This window comes from Anomaloglossus baeobatrachus, chromosome 12, assembly GCF_048569485.1.
Source record: "Anomaloglossus baeobatrachus isolate aAnoBae1 chromosome 12, aAnoBae1.hap1, whole genome shotgun sequence".
Lineage (NCBI taxonomy): Eukaryota > Metazoa > Chordata > Amphibia > Anura > Aromobatidae > Anomaloglossus > Anomaloglossus baeobatrachus.
Genome location: NC_134364.1, coordinates 13,285,447 through 13,306,653, shown reverse-complemented (window position 1 = coordinate 13,306,653; position 21,207 = coordinate 13,285,447). Strand labels below are relative to the sequence as shown.

The following is a 21,207-nucleotide window of genomic DNA, read 5'->3' as shown; positions in this document are numbered from 1 at the left end:
ACGCCATAGTGAATGATCTTATAGCGTCCATCAATAAAATGTTGGATATTTCTCCCACAGCTCCTCCAGTGGAGGAGTCAGCTTCACAGCAGGAGAAATTCCATTTCAGGTATCCTAAGCGTAAATTGAGTACTTTTCTGGACCACTCTGACTTTAGAGAGTCAGTCCAGAAACACCACGCTTATCCAGATAAGCGTTTCTCCAAACGTCTTAAGGATACACGTTATCCCTTTCCCCCTGACGTGGTCAAAGGCTGGACCCAGTGTCCCAAGGTGGATCCCCCAATCTCCAGGCTTGCGGCTAGATCCATAGTTGCAGTGGAAGATGGGGCTTCACTTAAGGATGCCACTGACAGACAGATGGAGCTCTGGTTGCAATCCATCTATGAAGCTATCGGCGCGTCGTTTGCTCCAGCATTCGCAGCCGTATGGGCACTCCAAGCTATTTCAGCTGGTTTGGCACAGATTGACACTGTCACACGTACATCTGTTCCGCAAGTAGCGTCCTTAACCTCTCAAATGTCTGCATTTGCGTCTTACGCTATTAATGCTGTCCTGGACTCTACGAGCCGTACGGCAGTGGCGTCCGCCAACTCCGTGGTTTTACGCAGAGCCTTGTGGTTAAGGGAATGGAAGGCAGATTCTGCTTCCAAGAAGTGCTTAACCAGTTTGCCTTTTTCTGGTGACAGACTGTTTGGTGAGAGATTGGATGAAATCATTAAACAGTCCAAGGGTAAGGATTCATCCTTACCTCAGCCCAGACCAAATAAACCCCAACAGAGGAAGGGACAGTCGAGGTTTCGGTCCTTTCGAGGCTCGGGCAGGTCCCAATTCTCCTCGTCCAAAAGGACTCAAAAGGATCAGAGGAGCTCAGATTCTTGGCGGGCCCAGTCACGCCCAAAGAAAGCAGCCGGAGGAACCGCTACCAAAGCGGCTTCCTCATGACTTTCGGCCTCCTCTCTCCGCATCCTCGGTCGGTGGCAGGCTCTCCCGCTTTGGCGACATTTGGCTACCACATGTCAAGGACCGTTGGGTGAGAGACATTCTGTCTCACGGGTACAGGATAGAGTTCAGTTCTCGTCCTCCAACTCGATTCTTCAGAACTTCTCCGCCTCCCGGCCGAGCCAATGCTCTTCTGCAGGCGGTGTGCTCTTTAAAGGCAGAAGGAGTGGTGATCCCTGTTCCTCTTCAGGAGCAAGGTCACGGTTTTTACTCCAACTTGTTTGTGGTGCCAAAAAAGGACGGATCTTTCCGTCCTGTTCTGGACCTAAAACTGCTCAACAAGCATGTGAAAACAGGCGGTTCCGGATGGAATCCCTCCGCTCCGTCATCGCCTCAATGTCTCAAGGAGATTTCCTAGCATCAATAGACATCAAAGATGCTTATCTCCACGTGCCGATTGCTCCAGAACACCAGCGTTTTCTACGCTTCGTTATAGGAGACGAACACCTTCAGTTCGTAGCCCTGCCTTTCGGTCTGGCGACAGCCCCAAGGGTCTTCACCAAGGTCATGGCAGCAGTAGTAGCAGTCCTGCACTCTCAAGGTCACTCTGTGATCCCTTACTTGGACGATCTACTTGTCAAGGCACCCTCTCAAGAGGCATGCCAACACAGCCTGAACGTTGCGCTGGAGACTCTCCAGAGTTTCGGGTGGATCATCAACTTTTCAAAGTCAAATCTGACCCCAACCCAATCGATAACATACCTTGGCATGGAGTTTCATACTCTATCAGCGATAGTGATGCTTCCGCTGGACAAACAGCGTTCACTACAGACAGGGGTGCAATCTCTCCTTCAGGGCCAGTCGCATCCCTGGAGACGCCTCATGCACCTCCTGGGGAAGATGGTAGCAGCAATGGAGGCAGTCCCTTTCGCGCAGTTTCATCTGCGTCCATTACAATGGGACATTCTCCGCCAATGGGACGGGAAGTCGAAGTCCCTGGACAGGAACGTCTCCCTTTCTCAGGCGGCCAAGGATTCTCTTCAGTGGTGGCTTCTTCCCACCTCATTGTCAATAGGAAAGTCTTTCCTACCCCCATCCTGGGCGGTGGTCACAACAGACGCGAGTCTATCAGGGTGGGGAGCAGTTTTTCTCCACCACAGGGCTCAAGGTACGTGGACTCAGCAAGAGTCCACCCTTCAGATCAATGTTCTGGAAATCAGAGCAGTGTATCTTGCCCTACAAGCCTTCCAGCAGTGGCTAGAAGGCAAGCAGATCCGAATTCAGTCGGACAACTCCACAGCGGTGGCATACATCAACCACCAAGGAGGGACACGCAGTCGGCAAGCCTTCCAGGAAGTCCGGCGGATTCTGACGTGGGTGGAAGACACGGCATCCACCATATCCGCAGTCCACATCCCGGGCGTAGAAAACTGGGAAGCGGACTTCCTCAGTCGCCAGGGTATGGACGCAGGGGAATGGTCTCTTCACCCGGACGTGTTTCAGGAAATTTGTCGCCGCTGGGGGAGGCCGGACGTCGACCTAATGGCGTCCCGGCACAACAACAAGGTCCCGGCCTTCATGGCACGGTCTCACGATCTCAGAGCTCTGGCGGCGGACGCCTTAGTTCAAGATTGGTCGCAGTTCCGGCTGCCTTATGTGTTCCCACCTCTGGCGCTGTTGCCCAGAGTGCTACGCAAGATCAGGTCCGACTGCCGCCGCGCCATCCTCGTCGCTCCAGACTGGCCAAGGAGGTCGTGGTACCCAGATCTGTGGCATCTCACGGTAGGACAACCGTGGGCAATTCCAGATCGGCCAGACTTGCTGTCTCAAGGGCCGTTTTTCCATCAGAATTCTGCGGCCCTGAGCCTGACTGTGTGGCCATTGAGTCCTGGATCCTAGCGTCTTCAGGACTATCTCAAGAGGTCATTGCCACCATGAGACAGGCTAGGAAACTATCCTCTGCCAAGATCTACCACAGGACGTGGAAGATATTCTTAACTTGGTGCTCTGCTCAGGAAGTTTCTCCCTGGCCATTTGCTTTGCCTACCTTTCTTTCCTTCCTGCAATCCGGGTTGGAAAAAGGTTTGTCGCTCGGCTCCCTTAAGGGACAAGTCTCTGCGCTATCTGTATTTTTTCAGAAGCGCCTAGCACGACTTCCTCAGGTACGCACGTTCCTGCAAGGGGTTTGTCATATCGTCCCTCCTTACAAGCGGCCGTTAGAGCCCTGGGATCTGAACAGGGTTCTAATTGCTCTCCAGAAGCCGCCTTTCGAGCCTTTGAGGGATGTTTCCCTGTCTCGCCTTTCACAGAAAGTGGCCTTTCTAGTAGCGGTCACGTCTCTTCGGAGAGTGTCCGAGCTAGCAGCGCTGTCATGCAAATCTCCCTTCCTGGTGTTTCACCAGGACAAGGTGGTTCTGCGCCCGATTCCGGAGTTTCTCCCTAAGGTGGTATCCCCCTTTCATCTCAATCAGGATATCTCCTTACCTTCTTTGTGTCCTCGTCCAGTTCATCAATGTGAAAAGGATTTGCATTTGTTGGATCTGGTGAGAGCACTCAGAATCTACATTTCCCGCACGGCGCCCCTGCGCCGCTCGGATGCACTTTGTCCTTGTTGCCGGCCAGCGTAAAGGGTTGCAGGCTTCCAAATCTACCCTGGCTCGGTGGATCAAGGAAACAATTCTTGAAAGCTACCGTTCTGCGGGGCTTCCGGTTCCATCAGGGCTGAAGGCCCATTCTACCAGAGCCGTGGGTGCGTCCTGGGCATTACGGCACCAGGCTACGGCTCAGCAAGTGTGCCAGGCGGCTACCTGGTCGAGTCTGCACACTTTTACCAAGCATTATCAGGTGCATACCTATGCTTCGGCGGACGCCAGCCTAGGTAGACAAGTCCTTCAGGCGGCGATTGCTCACCTGTAGGAAAGGGCCGTTTTTTATGGCCCTATCACGAGGTATTCTTTTACCCACCCAGGGATTGCTTTTGGACATCCCAATTGTCTGGGTCTCCCAATAGAGCGACAAAGAAGAAGGGAATTTTGTTTACTTACCGTAAATTCCTTTTCTTCTAGCTCTAATTGGGAGACCCAGCACCCGCCCCTGTTTTTTTGTATACACATGTTGTTCATGTTGAATGGTTTCAGTTCTCCGATATTCCTTCGGATTGAATGTGCTTAAACCAGTTTATTGGCTTTCCTCCTTCTTGCTTTTGCACTAAAACTGAGGAGCCCGTGATCCCACGGGGGGTGTATAGGCAGTAGGGGAGGGGCCTTACACTTTTAAGTGTAATACTTTGTGTGGCCTCCGGAGGCAGTAGCTATACACCCAATTGTCTGGGTCTCCCAATTAGAGCTAGAAGAAAAGGAATTTACGGTAAGTAAACAAAATTCCCTTCTTTTAAGTCTGTTTGCTAGAATTTTGGTGAGAATTTTATAATCTGAGTTCAACAAAGAGATCGGTCTGTACGAGCCACAATCCAATGGGTCCTTATCAGGTTTCAATAGCAGGACAATGGTTGCCTCATAGAAGGAATCAGGCAACCGTCCTTTGCTGAACGAGGCTTCAACCGTTTCCAGGAGGGCTGGGGCCAGCTCCCCCTGATATTTGTCAAAGATCTCAATAGGGAGTCCGTCTGGCCCGGACGCCTTACCCCTATTGAGGGTCTTCATCGCCTCCACCATCTCTTCCATGCTAATGGGCTCATCCAAGGCCGATCTCTGAGCCAAAGTCAACCTGGGAAACTCCAGATCTCGTAAGTACTCAGCAATCTCCTCCCTTGACACGGTCAGCCTGGACTCATACAGGTTCCTATAGAAGTCCAAAAATACCTCCAATATACCATTGACGGAAGTAACTGTTTCTCCACGAGGGTCTCTAATCTTAAGGACAGCAGGTGAGCTATTGGATTGACGCACCAGGAACGCCAGTAAGCTACTGGACTGGTTCCCTTGCTCAAAATACCTCTGGTTCGTGAAGAATACATGTCTCTTAGCCTTGTCTTGCAAATACAATAGATATTTCCTCCCAGCCTGAAGCCAATGAGATCTATTTTCCTCAGAGGGGTCCGAGGTGAATCTATGTTCAAGCACTCTATTTTGGGTGGCCAGTTCCTCCTCCTCCCTGGCCGCCTGTTTCTTGATATAGGAAATAGAGGAGTGACAGCATCCCCTCTGATACGCCTTAAGCGCGTCCCAATAAGCCGAGTGATTCTCTTCCACGGAGTTCATTTCCGTGTATGCCCCAAGCTGATCAGGAATCCTGTCATTGGCTCCAAAGAGCGACAGCCACCAAGGGTTAATTTTCTTTGACAATTTATGAGATTTACATCCTTCCCATTTAATGCCTACCAATACCGGAGAGTGATCTGATACTGATCTGGGGAGATGACATACCGATTGTATATGGGCACAGACTCTTTCATTTCCACAGATATAATCAATTCGAGATAATGAGTTTTTCCCGGGAGTATAACATGTATATTCTCTCAGTGCTGGGTTAAAAAACCGCCACATGTCGTACCATCCCACTTCCTGTAAGAATATACTCAATCTAGTTTGTATCGTGGGGGAGATCGGGACCTGTCGGGTGTTGAATCTGTCCAGTCCCGTGTTATTAATCAAATTGAAGTCCCCCATGCAGAGCACTAAGGCTTGTGGAAATTGTGAGGCGAACTTAGCCGCCTCATATAGAATCGAGATTCCCGTTGCAGGGGGAATGTATATGGCCAAGAACACTATCATGACCCCATCGATGTGAGCCTGGATAAACACATACCTCCCTTCAGTGTCCTTTAAAATTTTACCCGGGTCCCACCGCAGAGCTTTGTGGACCAGTACCGATACTCCCCTAGAATATGAGGAATGAACAGAGTGAGCTGACCATTGAACCCAAGGCTTCTGAAGCACTCTAGTGATATCCAACAATAAATGGGTCTCTTGTAAACATACAATCTGAGCTTTGGATCTTTTGATATGAGCAAATACTGCCGCCCGTTTCCTGGATGTGCCCAGTCCCCGAACATTCCATGTCATCAAGCTTAAAGCCATTAAGATATGCCACTTGCTGAGTTGATAGAAGAATATCAAGAACTTAACCTACAGTAGAACTTGGGTAAACGTACCCTTAAATACAAAATGTCGGTTGCACACACACAATCGACAAGAACTGGTCCAGTAGTGCGACCAGGAAAGATTCACCCTAGCAACGACTAGGGTGAACCAACGTGGCTAGATGGTGTACTTGGTATGGGGGTGTCCTCAAACAAGGACTTGAGCTTCTCCTGCAGTCCAATAAATGACTTACCCTGCAACTTAGCCTTTAATCGTGCATAAGTGAGGGGACCAAGAATAGATGGGAAGGAAGTGAGAGAGAGAGAGGGAGAAGAGAATAGAGAGAGAGAAGCAGAGAAGGGAGAGAGAAGGAGAGAGAAGAAGAGGAGAAAAAGAGAGAAGAAAAAAAAAAGGGGGGGGGGGAGGGAGGAGGAGAAGAGATGGTATGAAGGGAGAAAGAGAAATAATGTAGAAGAGAGAGGAGTGGGATTAGAATAGAAGATAAAGCAGGAACAAGAGAAAGAATATAGAGATATGAGAGGTAGAAAAAGTGGGGGACTGAAGGAAGAGGAGAAAGAACAATGAAGAAGTAAGGGGACGAGGTGAAGAGGGATGAGGAATAAGCTGATAGGGGGTTAGAAGGGGAGAAGAGAAGAGGTGGGAGTGTAAAGAAGATAGAAGAAGGAATGGCAGGAAATCTTAGACTGTAGAATATTATGACATATGGTAACCTCAGAACTTAATATAGCACTAATAGAGCAAAATTCAACATTATGAACTGAAGTGCGTTGCCAAAAACTGCGAGCCCAAAGTAGAGTTCCAATTTGGATCCAAAAAGGTATAGGATAAAACAGGATCGCATGAAGGAGTTCAGAGCGTCGCAACAGCGGTCTGACCCATGTCCCGTCTGATGTCACCTAGGTCCGGTCCCATCAGCGACGAGAAATCCGGAGCACATGCCAGGCTAAGCAAAGATCCCGGAGAACGCAGCAGCCGTCCCATACGCAGGCGCGGCCCCAGGCCACCCGCCTTCGTCGAAGGCCAAACCCGGAGGCCGGATCATTGGGAAACCAATAATGGACGCATCCGGAAACTCTCATGCCTCCAGGAAGGCCACTGGCGCACCAGCGCCTCCAGATGAGATCACTAGCGTCTCAACCGACAGGGACCATAAGATCAGGATCAGGACGCGAACGCAATTGCGGTCCCGCTCCACTCACATGCCAGAAGGGATGAAACAAACAAGAATCTTTCGCGCCTTCAGAATCGAGGGACGCCGAGTACCTGCATAGGATGATCCTGAAGCGATCTCAACAGTGATTTCAAACACAACGTCCCAAGGATTGGAGTCGCGTCACCGACCTTGCTCCAAAGAGACTGAAATAAGTGAATCAGAGCCGCGACGCTATCACAACCGCGACCCGTCAGGCAGCGCCCAGACCGTGACGCATCAGCGTTTCCTCTTCAATGTGTTGATCCAGTCCTCCGCCTCCGCAGGAGAAGTAAAGAACAGGGATCGCTCTTGATGAACCACTCTAAGACGGGCTGGGAAGATCATGGAGTAAACAATTTCATGCTCTCTGAGACGTTTCTTCACCTGAATGAAGGAAGCCCTCGTTTTCTGGAGCGACGCAGAGAAATCAGGGAAGATCAATATGGTGGCGTTGTTGTGTAGGATCGGGCCCTTGCGCCGCGCCGCACCAAGGATCGCATCTCTATCCCTGCTGCTCAACAGTCGGGCCAGGAGAGGTCTAGGCTGCGCTCCCGGGGGAGGAGGTCTGGCCGGTACCCGGTGGGCTCTTTCTATAACGAATGCCGCTGACAGCGTCGCATCAGGGAAAGTTTCGGAGAGCCACTTTTCCATGAACTTACATGGGTCACTCCCTTCTGCCCTCTCCGGCATCCCCAGAATTCTCAAATTATTGCGACGCAGGCGATTTTCCAGGTCGTCAGCCCTCTGCGCCCAGTTGTTTGCCGCGCTTTCCAGAGAGGCCAGTCTGCCCGGCGTCGCTCTTGCGTCGTCTTCCAGCGTGGAGATCCGCTGCTCGGTCTCCTTTACCCGCTCTCTCAGGTTTTGCAAGTCCAGCCGGAGGAGACCCACATCGATCTTAACCTCCTCAATTTTACCCGTCAGCGACACCTTTGAATCCTGGATCGCTGCAAGCAACTGCGACGTAACCTGCTGTAAGGTTAGCTCCTGCGATTCCTTGGATCCGGCCTCCATGCTCTCCTCCTCCTCCGCCTCGCTGGATTCCCGCTCTGCCTGCTTGCCGGCGCCATCTTGCTGGGAGTCCCGGGCAAACTTCTTCAGCTTCTCAGCTGCTGCTGCGCTGCGACCTCTGCTCATGGTACCGATCCAAATGCTCACCGCACCACAGGTAATCCAAAGGTGTATTTAGGCACCAATTTCGGCAGGATTAATAACTTATATCAGCTTTGGACTGCGGAGCTGCTCTCAGATGCGACCGCTCATGCTGCCTGCTGGCCACGCCCCCCCCCATTTTACTCCCCTTTTTATGTATGGGGTCCACATATACACTTTCTCTGAGCACGGTGTGTACATTGGGGTGCATTAGTGGCAATTAGTCCTTTATATCCTTAGGAGCGCACTATATGGCACCAGTATTTGTATCAGTGGGTGAGATTGCGGCAGTCACATTTGGCACCACATTTATCATCCACCTGATGTGGTTTCATTTTTTGCTTTTGTTTTTTTTCTTCTCCCTCCTGGGGTTGCCCGTCCTTATGATGGTGCAGGTGCACACGCTGCTGAGTTTGTTTGCTGATGTGTCCCCATGGTCACGTCATCGCTGTGCCTACTATGACGTGCTCTTTCGGCCTCACGCCGTGACGTCCACCTGTGATGTGATGGGATAACTGCCCCTGTTCCCGCTGTACAGTGACCACCCCCTTAAGATGAAGCGGTTCCACATGTGATACATGCTTGGCGCACCCTGCAGACCTGATATAATAGGATCCTCAGGCGTCTGCACCACATGCGCTATTACTAGACACGTGAACACTAAGCAGCCATTTTTCCTGAGATCCTCTGACCATTGTATCATGTGATTGTCCTGCACTGTTTGGATTTGAGGCTTGTGCATTACTTAGTAAAACAAAAAAAAAAAAAGGCAAGAAAAAGAGGGATAAAATCTTCTCAGCATTTACTTACAGCAAAGAGAGGGCAGCAGTTATAACCTGCCCAGGCCAAGAAACTAATGTACTGGCAGGATGCAGCAAAACCCCTAAAGAGGTGGAGGCGTCTCAGGTGCAAAAGAAGCAAATCACTCACACACTTCCAATTCATGGAGGGGCGATTGCTGGATGATAAAATTGCACATGTGGCTTGTATAGGGTGCCGTTCACACACGTAGGTGCACAGAATCTGGTTAGCAGCCAGTACTATTTAAGTGCACCATACCGGGATGGGAACTCCATAAGGGGCCGGGCTGCATCCTTTATAAAATGTTATGTGCAAAAAACATATATATAATATGAGGTAGTGTAGGGACCCACAAACATGAGGACCCGTGACGTGGGTTATGGCCTACCGTATTTTAGCCATAATACCAACCAATACCTCATATATATTTTATATATGTTTTTTGCACATAACACTTTATACAGATGCAGCCCGGCCCTTTAGGCCATGTGTGCGCTTTGCACTGCAGCGTAAACACATGCGTTCTGCGTCCCCAGAAAAGTCTATGTATCTTGTGCAAATTCTGCACGTTGTGTTTTAGAACGCAGCGATTTTCATGCTGAAATTTGTGGCCGAATTACTGCGTTCTAAAAAGCAACATGTCACTTCTTTTGTGCGTTCCGGATGCTTTTCCCACTCTGTCTGTGGCAGCGCAAGCATCCACAACGCATGAATTCTGCATTCACAATGCATCCAAAACGCAGCTTTTCGGCAGCATTTTGAAACGCACATGCAATGACAAAACGCTGCGGAATATTTGTCACGGCAGAACGCAGACGTGCGCACATAGCCTTAATGTTAGGCCTTGTATATTGGAGTTCCCGTCCCGGTATGGTGCACCTGGATAGTACTGGCAGCTAACCAGTTACTGCGCACCTATGTGTGTGAACGGCGCCCTATACAAGCCACTTGTGTGCAATTTTATCATCCTCCATGGATTGGAAGTGTGTGAGTGATTTTGCTTCTTTTGCACCTGAGACGCCTCCACCTCTTTGGGGGTTTTGCTGCATCCTGCCAGTGCATTAGATCCTTGGCCTGGGCAGGTGATCACTGCTGTCTTGTGCGTTACGTACTATAGGTGCAGGTCTAACTAGAGATATCTATGTTCCCACTGCCCCTGGAATGTGTATAATCGAGTATTTCCCTTCTGTATATATACATTTTGTCCATTAGTTCTGCTGACGGACCCCCCCGTTGCTTGTAGTGTACGTCCCTGTCACTTCTTGTGACGTACACTTATATTTTATGCATTTTCTGACTCGTACGTGTGTATATGTCGTCAGTCTTCTTTTAATTCATATCTAAAAAAATAATTGTTTTTATCTACATAGAAGGGAGATTTCCCTCCTATTATACTGTGTACGTTTGGTGAGAATATACCCAAAAAGTGACCCCATTCTAAAATACTGCATCCAAGAAGTTTATTAACCCTTTAGCTGCTTCACAGGAATTAAAAGCAACATGGAAGGAAAAAATGGAAAAGTTTACTTTTCCCACAAAATTGTTACCTTATCTCCAAATGTTTTCATTTTCACAAGGGTAACAATAGAAAAGGCACCATACAGTTTATTGTGCAACTTCTCCTGAGTACACGGATACCTCATACGTGGTGGAAATCTACTGTTTGGGCGCTCGGCCGGGGTCTGAAGGGAAGGAGCGCCATTTGACTTTTTGAACTCAAAATTAGCTGGAATTATTTGCGGATGCCATGTCTCGTTTGGAGACCCCTGCGGTGCCTAAACAGTGGAGCTCCCCACAAGTGACCCCATTTTGGAAATTAGACCCGTGAACTAATTTATATAGATGTTTGAGCACCTTGAACCCCCAGGGGCTTCACAGAATTTTATCACGTTGAGCCATGAAAATGAAAAAAAACATATTTACTACAAAAATGTCACTTTAACCCCAAATCTGTCATTTTTACAGGGTAAACAGGAGATAATAAACCAGTCAATTAGTTGTGCAATTTCTCCTGAGTACACCAATGCCCCATATGTGGTTGAGAACTACTTTTGAGGCACAGTATAAAGGGAAGAAGAGCGGGAGCGTCATATTGGAGTGCAGATTTAGTTGTAATTGTTTGTGAGTGCCATGTCACATTGGCAGAACCCCTGAGGGGCCAGAACAGCAGAAACCCCCCCACAAGTGACCACATTTCTTCATCGTTCCTTATGGGAGACCCAGACCATGGGTGTATAGCTTCTGCCTCCGGAGGACACACAAAGTACTACACTAAAAAGTGTAGCTCCTCCCTCCGAGCATATACACCCCCTGGATGACCATATCTAGCCAGTTCAATGCTTTGTGTTCAGGAGGTCACACACACACATGCATTCTCATCTGATTTTTGATTTTTGATTTCAAAGAGTTTGAAGAAAAGCGGGTCCAAGCTGGACTCCCGGCATGTCCCTTCTCACCCCAATGTGTCGGCAGTGTTGTTAAGGTTGACTTTACAAGGCTGGAGCCTTACATGCCGCGCTCCTTCACCATCCCTCGAGCTCTGGCTTGAAGTGGGTGCCAGCACGGTTCTCACTGCTTTGCAGGAGACCGGTCTCCATCCACAGCCCTTTCAGGACCCTGCCGGACGGAGCGCTCACCCCTCAGGGACCTGGCCCTGCGTCTCATAAGCTAAGTATTGAGACGTTATTGAGGGGTCCCTTGTACATTTATTGTGGGGAGAGTGTGTTATTTAACTTTGCTGTGATTTCCGGCCGGTTCTCTGGTTTTCTCCTGAGAACCGCGCCGAGGGTGCCTGCTCGTCGGCCGCATGGAAAAATTTAGGCCCCGGCTTCGGCTGCGGCCTACTTTCGGTTTCACTGCCCCTGCATGTCAGTCATGCAGAGGGACAGTGCGGCACCGCCCACTGGCCGTTCAGCACAGGGGAGGACACTCCTCTCTGAGGAGATGTTTCCCTCCCCTGTATTTCTCCTTGGCCCTCCGGTTCCCGCTCTTGGACTAAACCCCGCCCCCCCTCCTCACTCCGGCGCCATTTTATCAGCGTTTACACACTGATCGGCGCTGGCTGCTGCATCTCTGCAACCTGTCTGGGGGTCCGAGCTGTGGAATCTGGAGGGCACACAAGAATCGGTCTGGTAAGCCACAACCTCTGGTTGTGGACTTTCTTGTACACTCTCTGGGGGTCATTCTGAAGGAGTGTGTTCTTTACTGCAGAGCCTCCTCCTCAGCAGCATGTCTCACACTAGGAGCAAGGCTGCAAGGCTTTACTCTATATGCACTGCATGTAAGCTCATACTGCCTGAACCGAGCACATATCCTCATTGTGATGCCTGCTCTAACATGGTGGTGCCTCAGCCTGGAGTCTCCCCAGTGGTCCCTCCGGCTGCTCCAGCCCCGGTGGCTGAACCACCGGCTTGGGTAGCATCGTTTTCTAAAGCTATCTCCCAGTCCTTTGCCGACTCCATGGGACAGCTGTCCCGGACTCTGCTGACCATGCATCAGCCGCCTTCTCAGGGTGCCTCTGCTGTTCCGACTCGCTCTGCAGAGCTCACAGAGGATTTTTCATCTGTTCCCAGACCCCGTCCTCCTAAACGGAGACGCAGGGACTCTTCTCCTTCCTCGTCCCACGGCTCTGATTCACGAGCTGAATCGCAGCGCGAGGAGGATGCCTTTACGGTGGGCTCGGACGCTACCTCTATGTACCCCATTGATTTATCTGAAGGGGATGCGGATGTTAGTGACTTGATTGCGTCCATTAACTCCGTACTGGACCTCAATCCACCAGTGTCAGAGGAACAAGCCTCTCTGGTAGAAAAACACCAGTTTACCTCGCCTAAGAGAGCAAGGAGTATGTTTTTTAACCACTCCAGTTTTCAGGCCGCTGTGACCAAGCCCAGGGCCTGTCCTGACAAACGCTTCCCAAAGCGTGGTTCTGATGACCGTTTTCCCTTTCCACCAGAGGTGGTCAAGGAGTGGGCTCATTTACCAAAGGTAGACCCTCCGGTGTCTAGAATCTCAGCCCGGACAGTTGTATCTGTGGCGGATGGCACCTTACTTAAGGATTTCACTGACCGCCAGGTTGACCTTCTGGCCAAATCTGTATATGAGGCGGCAGGGGCCTCGTTCTCCCCATCTTTTGCGGCAGTGTGGGCTCTCAAAGCCATCTCTGCTTCTCTAGAGGAGATGCATTCCCTCACCAGGGACTCTATGCCCGAAATGGTTGCCTTAACTTCCCAGGCTTCGGCTTTTTCATCCTATGCCATGTCTGCCATGCTGGAGGCTTCTCACCGCACGGCGGTGGCTTCCGCTAATTCCCTCGCGATCCACAGGATCTTGTGGCTTCGAGAGTGGAAAGCAGATGCTTCTTCCAAGAAGTACCTTGCTGGGCTCCCTTTGCTGGGTCCCGGCTATTCGGTGAACAATTGGATGAAATTATTAAGGAAGCTACTGGCGGAAAGAGTACTTCCTTGCCACAAACTAACACCAGGAAACCTGTCCAGGGCAGGAACCAGTCGAGGTTTCGTTCCTTTCGTTCCTCTAACTGGTCGTCCTCTAAGCCCTCGGCCTCGTCCACTAACTCAGCCAAGGATCGAAAACCCAGCTGGCGCACGAAGCCGCGTCCTCAGAAGAACGGAGGAGCCGCTGCCACTAAGGCAGCCTCCTCTTGACTATCTGGCTGCGCCAGCAACGTCCTTAGTCGGTGGCAGGCTCTCCCACTTTGGCGACGTGTGGTTTCAACACGTCTCCGATCAGTGGGTGAGGGATATCATCTCCCACGGCTACAGGATAGAATTTTCTTCCAGCCCGCCAAACAGATTTTTTTGTCCACTCCCCCCTGCGCCAAAGCCGCCGCCTTCTCTCAGGCCGTGGCATCCCTGCAGGCCAACGGAGTAATTGTACCGGTTCCCGCCCGGGAACGGTTCAGAGGTTTCTACTCAAACCTCTTCCTAGTCCCCAAGAAGGACGGTTCCTTCCGGCCCATCCTGGATCTCAAGCTTCTCAACAAGCATGTTCAGGTGCGGCACTTTCACATGGAGTCTCTGCGATCAGTTATTGCCTCTATGACCCAAGGAGATTTTCTGGCATCCATCGACATCAGAGATGCCTATCTGCATGTGCCAATTGCAGTTTCACACCAGCGTTGGCTACGTTTTGCAATCGGAGAGGAACATTTCCAATTCGTGGCTCTCCCCTTCGGGTTAGCCACGGCCCCTCGTGTATTCACTAAGGTCATGGCAGCAGTGGTTGCGGTTCTGCACCTCCAGGGGTTGGCAGTGATTCCTTACCTGGACGACCTTCTAGTCAAGGCTTCATCCAGCGCAGACTGTCAGCGGAGTGTCTCGCTCACTCTCGCCACGCTTGTTCATTTCGGGTGGCTTGTCAATCTGCCCAAGTCCACTCTGACCCCGACCCAGAAACTTACGTACCTAGGGATGCAATTCGAGACTCTGCCGGCACTTGTGAAGCTGCCCTTAGTCAAACAGCAGTCCCTCCATCTGGCGGTGCGCTCTCTGTTGAAGCCCCGCCGTCATTCCATCAGGCACCTCATGCAGGTGCTGGGTCAGATGGTGGCGTCAATGGAAGCGGTTCCCTTTGCCCAGTTCCATCTGCGTCCTCTGCAGCTGGACATTCTCCGCTGTTGGGACAAGCGTCCCTCCTCCTTGCACAGGTTGGTGGCTCTGTCGCCACAGACCAGGAGCTCTCTTTAGTGGTGGCTTCGGCCCCTCTCTCTGTCCCAGGGACGCTCCTTCCTGGCCCCGTCCTGGGTGATCCTCACCACGGACGCCAGTCTATCCGGCTGGGGAGCGGTATGTCTCCACCACCGAGCACAGGGCACTTGGACTCCGTCCGAATCAGCCCTCTCGATGTGCTGGAAATCAGAGCTGTGCTCCTAGCTCTCATAGCCTTTCACCACCTGTTGGCGGGCAGGCACATTCGAGTCCAGTCAGACAACGCGACAGCAGTTGCCTACATCAATCACCAGGGCGGGACTCGCAGCCGCCTGGCAATGTTGGAAGTTCAACGTATCCTTCAGTGGACGGAAGACTCCAAGTCCACCATATCCGCAGTCCACATCCCAGGCGTGGAAAACTGGGAAGCAGATTATCTCAGCCGTCAAACCGTGGACAGCGGCGAGTGGGCCCTGCATCCGGCAGTGTTCCGGTCAATCTGCCGCAAGTGGGGCACTCCGGAAGTGGATCTAATGGCATCCCGGCACAACAACAAGGTTCCGGTTTACGTGGCTCGCTCCCATGATCCTCAAGCCTTTGCAGCGGACGCTCTGGTTCAGGATTTGTCCCAGTTTCGTCTGGCTTACGTGTTTCCCCCTCTAGCTCTCTTGCCCAGAGTCCTGCGCAAGATCAGAAGGAAGGGCCGTCGGGTCATAATCATTGCTCCAGACTGGCCCAGGTGAGCTTGGTACCCAGACCTGCTCCGTCTGTCCGTAGAGGTGCCGTGGCATCTCCCGGACTGCCCAGACCTTCTCTCACAAGGTCCGTTTTTCCGCCAGAATTCTGCGGCTCTCAGATTGACGGCGTGGCTCTTGAGTCCTGGATCCTGACGGCTTCAGGCATTCCTTCCGAGGTCATCTCCACTATGACTCAGGCTCGGAAGTCTTCCTCGGCCAGGATTTACCACAGGACTTGGAGAATTTTCCTGTCCTGGTGTCGCTCTTCCGGCCATGCTCCTTGGCAGTTTTCCTTGCCGACCATCCTGTCCTTTCTACAGTCCGGCCTGCAGCTAGGACTGTCCCTCATTCCCTCAAGGGACAGGTTTCGGCTCTGTCAGTGTTGTTCCAGCGGCGTATCGCCCGACTGGCCCAGGTGCGCACCTTCATGCAGGGCGCATCTCACATCATTCTGCCTTACCGGCGGCCTCTGCATCCCTGGGACCTTAATCTGGTCCTCACGGCCTTACAGAAACCCCCCTTTGAGCCTCTTAGGGAGGTTTCTTTGTTTCGACTTTCACAGAAAGTGGTCTTTCTGGTGGCCATAACCTCTCTCAGGAGAGTCTCTGATTTGGCTGCGCTCTCTTCGGAGTCACCCTTTTTGGTTTTTCACCAAGACAAGGTGGTTCTCCGTCCGACTCCGGACTTTCTGCCTAAGGTGGTGTCTCCTTTCCACCTTAACCAGGACATTTCATTGCCTTCCCTTTGTCCGGCCCCTGTGAATCGCTTTGAGAAAACGTTGCATACTTTAGATTTGGTGCGGGCGCTCCGGATCTATGTGTCACGCACCGCTGCTCTTAGGCGGTGTACCTCTGTTTTTGTGCTGACCACAGGTCAGCGCAAGGGTCTCTCGGCTTCTAAACCGACCCTAGCTCGTTGGTTTAGGTCGGCCATATCCGATGCCTACCAATGTTCTCAGGTGCCTCCCCCGCCGGGGATTAAGGCGCACTCGACCAGAGCTGTCGGTGCCTCTTGGGCTACGGCTCAGCAGGTCTGTCAGGCTGCCACTTGGTCTAGTCTGCACACCCTTTCGAAGCACTACCAAGTGCATGCTCTTGCTTCGGCAGATGCGAGCTTGGGCAGACGCATCCTTCAGGCGGCTGTCGCCCATTTGTGAAGTTAGGTTTTGCCTACTTCTCAGTTTTCTGTTTATTTCCCACCCATGGACTGCTTTGAGACATCCCATGGTCTGGGTCTCCCATAAGGAACGATGAAGAAAAAGAGAATTTTGTTTACTTACCGTAAATTCTTTTTCTTATAGTTCCGACATGGGAGACCCAGCACCCTCCCTGTTGCCTGTTGGCAGTTCTTGTTCCGTGTGTTTTCACCGGCTGTTTTTGTAGTCAGAGGTTCCGGTTATTCCGAGTTTTACTCTATCTCTACTTGTGGGTGGATGTCCTCCTTCAGCTTTTGCACTAAACTGGCTAGATTTGGTCATCCATGGGGTGTATATGCTCGGAGGGAGGAGCTACACTTTTTAGTGTAGTACTTTGTGTGTCCTCCGGAGGCAGTAGCTATACACCCCATGGTCTGGGTCTCCCATAAGGAACTATAAGAAAAAGAATTTACGGTAAGTAAACAAAATTCTCTTTTTTACAAACTGCACCCCTCGAGAATTCATCCAGGGGTGCAGTGAGCATATTGACCCTACAGGTGTGTCTTAAAATGTTATACTATTGGGTGGTGAAGAAAAAATAATCACATTTTTACAACTAAAATGTTGTTTCAGCCCCAGATTTCCAATTTTCACAAGGGGAATAGGTAAAAAGACCCCATAATGTGTTACACAATTTCCTGAACGTGGCAATACCCTACATGTGACTGTACAGCACTGTTTGGCCGCACCTCAGGAGGGAAGGAGCGCCATTTGACTTTTGAAGGACAGATTTTTCTAGAATAGTCTACAGACTCCATTTGCACAGCCCCTAAGTGTGAGAACAGAAGAAACCGCTGCAAGTGACCAATTTTTGGCAATTACACCCCTCTGGGAGTTCATCTATTGGTGTGGGGACAATTTAGTCTCTCGAAAACTTCCATGGTGTCAACCACAGTGAATTATTGCAGAATTAAAAACTGCAAATAATCCCTTGTAGTGCCCAGTACATTGTAGTGCCCATACATTGTGCCCAGCTTGTGCTTCTGTAAACCTGCACCCCGTAAATTAAGCGGGCTCTCAACACTACAGCCATACCATACGTGGATGCTAACTTTCGTTTAGGCACATTGTGGGGCTCAGAAGACAGGGGGACATTTGGATTTGGGAGCACAGATTTTTTTTGAGGGGGGGGAGCCATAGTGGGTTTTTTGAGAGCCTTTGTGATATCAGTAATGTGCAAGCCCCCTATATCTCAGTTAACAGAAGACGGACCTGAGTAGGGACTTGTGTTTTTTTGGGTTGAGGTGAATGCTTTTGTGGTTATTTGGGTACAGAACATTTTGGATCAGGTCACATTTATCCTGTGATCTATGCTGAGCTCTTACATCAGGGTTTCCATCTACATCTCTGAAATATGTGACTCGGGTGAAATTCCCAACGGATCCATTCACTAATGATAGAGCAGTTATACTGGACTCTGTTTGGCCTCAGTTCAGAGGTGTCAGCCTTTAAAAAGGTGAACAAAAAGTGATGACTGCAGTTTTGTGCACTCCCAAAAAGAGGCGTAAAAAGATGCACGCCGCCGGACCACAGGCCAGACGTGAGGACAAAGTGACCCCCTCTGCCTCATTACAGGGAATGTTTTATTGGGAATGTCCGATTCTCGTTTTTCAGAGATTTACATGTAAGCGCCCAGTGTAGAGCGCAGGATAAATGTGATCCGCACCGTACTGCGAGTTTTTAAAGGCAGAAAGAACAAATCAAGAGCAGGTGAAGATTTGGCTTTATTTGTTTTAGGCCGTTCTTCGTGCAGTATAAGTGATTAGGCGGCTTTATTCTGTACAATTACAGCGATACCAGATTTAGTCTATTTAGGTTTGCCGACTCTCAAACTAAAAACACTACAAAGGTTTTTGAAGGCTATATTTTTTTTATTTTTTTTTTTAATTTTTCTACCAATAGTCATGTGGGGGCTTTTTTTTGTGGGATGAATTGGAGTTTTTATTGATATCGTTTTGGGCCACAAGAATTTTATTTTTTTTTTGTTCGCTTTCTATTTTACTTTTTGTGAGGCAGAATCATGAAGAAAAAACAATTCAGGAATAGTTTTGGGTTTTTTTGTTTTGTTTTTTTTTTTTACGCTGTTCACTGTCAAAAAAGTGACCTGACAGCTTTTACTCCTCAGGTCGGTGCGATTACTGGGATACCACATTTATCTGTTTTTGCTACTTTTACACTATAAAACAATATTATAGAAAACAAAACATTTTTTGCATTGCCGTATTCTGAGAGTTATATTGTCTTTTTCGCTGGCGGCTTGTTTTATTGCGAGACCATTTCTATTCATATTTGACTTTTTGATCTTGTTTTATTCTTTTTGTCAGCTGTATGAGGAAAAGACAGTCTTTGATACTTTTATTTTTTTACGGTGTTAACTACTGTGACCGTTGTATAGATTGGATGATACCAAATGTGTGGGGGGGGGGTTGTATATTTTTACATACTGTGCCTTGCGAAAGTATTCAACCCCCTTGAATTTTTCAACCTTTTCCCACATTTCAGGCTTCAAACATAAAGATAAAATGTTAATGTTCTGGTGAAGAATCAACAACAAGTGACACAATTGTGAAGTTGAACGAAATGTATTGCTTATTTTAAACTTTTGTAAAAAATAATTAACTGAAAATTGGGGCAAGCAATATTATTCATCCCCTGTAAGTTAATACTTTGTAGCGCCCCCTTTTGCTGCGATTACAGCACAAGTCTCTTGGGGGATGTGTCTATCAGTTTTGCACATGGAGAGACTGAAATTCTCGCTCATTCTTCCTATGTAAACAGCTGGAGCTGAGTGAGGTTGGATGGAGGCGTTTGTGAACAGCAGTTTTCAGCTCTTTCCACAGATTCTCAATTGGGTTCAGGTCTGGACTGTGACTTGGCCATTCTAACATCTGGATACGTTTATCTGTGAACCATTCCATTGTAGATTTTGCTTTATGTTTGGGATCATTGTCTTGTTGGAAGACAAATCTCCGTCTCAGTCTCAGGTCATTTGCAGACTCCAACATGTTTGACAGTGGGGATGGTGTGTTCAGGGTGATGAGCTGTGTTGCTTTTACGCCAAACATATCATTTGGCATTGTACCCAAATAGTGTGATTTTTGGTTTCCTCTGAGCAGAGCCCCTTCTTCCACATGTTTGGTGTCTCCAGGTGGCTTGTGGCAAACTTTAAACAACACTTTCTGGATATCTTTGAGAAATGGCTTTCTTCTTGCCACTCTTCCATAAAGGCCAGATTTGTGCAGTGTACGACTGATTATTGTCCTATGGACAGACTCTCCCACCTCAGCTGTAGATCTCTGCAGATCATCCAGAGTGATCATGGGCCTCTTGGCTGCATCTCTGATCAGTCTTCTCCTTGTGTGAGATGATAGTTTGGATGGACGGCCGGGTCTTGGTAGATTTGCAGTGGTATGATTCTCCTTCCATTTCAATATGATCGCTTGCACAGTGCTTCTTGGGATGTTTAAAGTTTTGGAAATCTTTTTGTAACCAAATCCGGCTTTAACCTTTTCCACAACAGTATCACGGACCTGCCTGTTGTGTTCCTTGGTCTTCATGATGCTCTCTGCGCTTTACACAGAACCCTGAGACTATCACAGAGCAGGTGCATTTATACGGAGGCTTGATTACACACAGGGGCTTATATTTATCATCATCAGTCATTTAGGACAACATTGGATCATTCAGAGATCCTCAATCAACTTCTGGAGTGAGATTGCTGCACTGAAAGTAAAGGGGGTGAATAATATTGCACGCCCCAATTTCTAATCATTTTTTATAAAGGTTTAAAATAAGGAAATTTCATTCACAATTGTGTCCACTTGTTGTTGATTCTTCACAAGAACATTAACATTTTTATCTTTGTTTGAAGCCTGAAATGTGGGAAGAGGTTGAAAAATTCAAGAGGGCCGAATACTTCCACAAGGCACTGTATATGAATCTATTGGTATAATCACTTTTTTCATTTTTATTTATTGTAAATATTTTTTTTTTTTTTTTTTTTTTCATTTTTAACTTTTTTACTTGCTCCCTATATGGGATGTTACGTGGTATAATGTAAGGCCATGCACCAGTATTGCAGTACATTATATTATATTGGTCAGTGCTGCACTTACAGAAGCCTCGTTGACCCCGCTCCTGGCCTCATCTCAGAGGCTTGCTGAAGCTGGGGGACCTGGAGGTTGCTTTGGCAATGATTGTGTCCCCATTAACATATCACGGGGGTCTCGATCTCTTAGTAGAGGCAGCTCCCTCCCTCTCCATGCCCCTAAATGCTATGATCAGTAATGGTCGCAGCATTTAGGGGGTTGACCAGCCCTGCGTGCTGCGGTGTGGTGCAGCCATTGCTCCTAGCTCTTAGAGCCTGTGCTGAGCAGTCACATAAGCCAAACTCCCGGAGGTGATCGCTTGGACTCAGCCTGTGGCCCCCTCAATCGCCGTGACGTACCCGTGCGTCAGGAATC

General features: G+C 49.4%; 1 protein-coding gene across 1 annotated transcript in view; it reads left to right on the top strand.

Annotated features, from left to right (window-relative positions):
- The window catches only part of DDX24 (DEAD-box helicase 24), a 45,072-nt gene that overhangs the window by 22,633 nt on the left and 1,232 nt on the right, over positions 1-21,207 (top strand). The window lies entirely within an intron of this gene.